This window comes from Babylonia areolata, chromosome 19, assembly GCF_041734735.1.
Source record: "Babylonia areolata isolate BAREFJ2019XMU chromosome 19, ASM4173473v1, whole genome shotgun sequence".
Lineage (NCBI taxonomy): Eukaryota > Metazoa > Mollusca > Gastropoda > Neogastropoda > Buccinidae > Babylonia > Babylonia areolata.
The window spans coordinates 14485015-14487502 of record NC_134894.1 but is presented as its reverse complement, the minus strand read 5'-3'; the positions used below and the strand labels follow the sequence as shown (position 1 = coordinate 14487502).

Below are 2488 nucleotides of genomic sequence, written 5' to 3'. Positions count from 1 at the left end.
TGGGTTCGAGTCCCATCAAGGTCGTTTGTTGTTGTTTTTTAATGTGTCCCCTCTCTGACCCATGTGTATGTTTACACACAACGAAAGTCCCTGCAATAACCATGTGTGACACGCGTGCGAAAGCGGACGTGCACCCTCCCTACAATACCCAACTACAGGCGCCACAACACAGAGAGAAATAGATTTGATATTGTGTTTAATATGTGTGAAAAGATCAATCAATCAATTTAATCAAATATAAACAATAGAAATACGCCATTTCGTCAGTGGCCTTAGCTTCGCCATCAAGAAGACAAGGAGGTCTTGCACAAGTAGCTGGATAACATCCTGCATCCAAAACCTAGCCCAGCGACCCCCCAAACCTGTCGTGTGAAAAGGAAAAATGGGGACGAAATAGATTCGAACCCCCACCCAGGCAAAAACCAACAAAACCTCTGCAACCATCAAGCCGTCCGTGACACTGTGTGTGTGTGTGTGAGAGAGAGAGAGAGAGAGAGAGAGAGAGAGTCCGTGATAAACTGTTAGAAAATTCGTTTTCTTTGGAAATACTTTGTCAATACTCTGAATGTGGTTTATAAATGCAGCCGACAAGTTCTCTCCACTCGTACCAATTATAGGTTGCAAGCCTTCCGAATGAAACTGTATTTTCTGATCGTAAACTTTTTATTACGCTTTGTCTCCAATTTATTTCTTTTAGTCTCCGGATATGCAATATCTGCTTAGCTTCTTGTCAGATAACGTTAGTTTTTTTTCCGGGATTGGTTGTGGTTTCAAGACAACATGACAGTCTATTTCTTGTCCACTGTCAAAAGAAAAGAAAAATGAAACACCGCAGTTTGCCATTCAGGCACACATCGGCGTTACCATGAAGCCTGCTTGTGAAACTGGAAACAGCTTCCTTGTGACCAAGCTCAGAGACTTGTGTGTATTTGTATTTGTATTTCTCTTTTTTTTTTTTCTTTTTTTTTTTTTTTGGTCACAGCAGTTTCAGTAGCTCAAGGAGGCGTCACTGCCTTCGGACAAATCCATATACGCTACACCACATATGCCAAGCATATGCCTGACCAGCGGCGTAGCCCAACGCGCTTAGTCAGGCCTTGAAAAAAACAAAAAAACAACAGATTTCTCTATGTGAAATTCTGGCTGTTCTCCCCAGGGAGAGTGCGTCGCTACACTGAGAGCGCCACCCTCTTTTCTTTTTTTTTTTCTTTTTTTGTATTTTTCCTGCGTGCAGGTTTCTCCTACGACGGTGGATTTTTCTACAGAATATTGCTAGGATCAACCCTTTTGTTTACGTGCGCTAAGTGCATGCTGCACACGGGACCTCGGTTTATCGTCTCATCCGAATGACCAGCGTCCAGACTATACCACTCAAGGTCTAGTGGAGGTGGAGAAAATATCAGCGGCTGAGCCATGATTCGAATCAGCGTGCTCTGCTTCCTAGGCGGACGCGTTGCCTCTAGGCCATCACTCCATCACTCCATTGTCTGGGTGCTGGTCTGCACAGACAAAGAACAGAGAACTGACGGTGTGGACTTAACGAAACCAAATATCAACTCATTCATGAAAATGTCAACGTATGCCAGCACTGAATGTGCTTTCGTATGCCATTTGATCACGCTGTTGATAACAGTGTGCCTTAAAAAGTATGTGGTTGTGTGCGTGCGTGTGACAGAGAGAGAGAGAGAGATCCCAGATGGTATATTCACGTATATAGGCCTAGGCCCTTTATGAAGGGGTATGTTAACAGTATTCATTAAATTTGTTTTCATATAATATATATATATATATATATATATATATATATATATATATATATATATATACATCACATTGTAATGCATGTCAACGTCAAAATACACAATCAAACAAAAATATTAGTAAAACAGTGCTACAAGAGACAGACAGACAGACAGAATTTCTTTTCTTTTTTCTTTTTTTACAAGAGTTCATTTTTCGCTGATACTAAACGGATGGCTTGCCGGACACAGTTTGAAAGTGTGTTCTAGGAACTTGTATTTGGGGGAACGAGGTGCGTCGATTTTGCTTCAAAAGAAAAATCACTGACTTTGAGGTTAATGCTGTTGTATAAGTGGATTCCTGTCCATGCTGTTTCCGGCAGTGATACATTTCTGAGCCCCAGATATTCTCCGACATTTTGTTTCTTTTCCTTTTTTTTTTTTTTTTTTTTTTTTGGCTTGTTTTGTTTTGTTTTGTCTTTGTCATTTCTTTCCTGTCTTTTATTTTCTTTTGTTGTTTTTCTGTTCTTTTTAAGAAATCTTTGGACTCGTTGTCTCGGTGCGAGGGGGGTTCATTACAATGGCATTACATGGACATTATTTTTGGAGGTATAAATCCTATCCCTCCTATCTACAAATTCAGCGGCATCATTAATTTTTCTTCCTTTTGAAATGCTTCCCTTGCTTCTTCTTCTCCTTCTGCTTCTTCTTCTCCTTCTGCTTCTTCTTCTTCTTCTTCTTCATCATCT

The 2488-nt window shown here is 40.5% G+C and overlaps 1 non-coding gene across 1 annotated transcript in view; it reads left to right on the top strand.

Moving 5' to 3' along the window:
- Nucleotides 1-24, top strand: part of Trnar-ccg (transfer RNA arginine (anticodon CCG)) — a 77-nt gene extending 53 nt beyond the window's left edge. Inside the window, exon 1 of the tRNA in view lies at nucleotides 1-24. This exon is cut by the window's left edge and continues 53 nt beyond it. This is a non-coding gene — a tRNA (tRNA-Arg).
- Nucleotides 25-2488: the final 2464 nt, after the last annotated feature.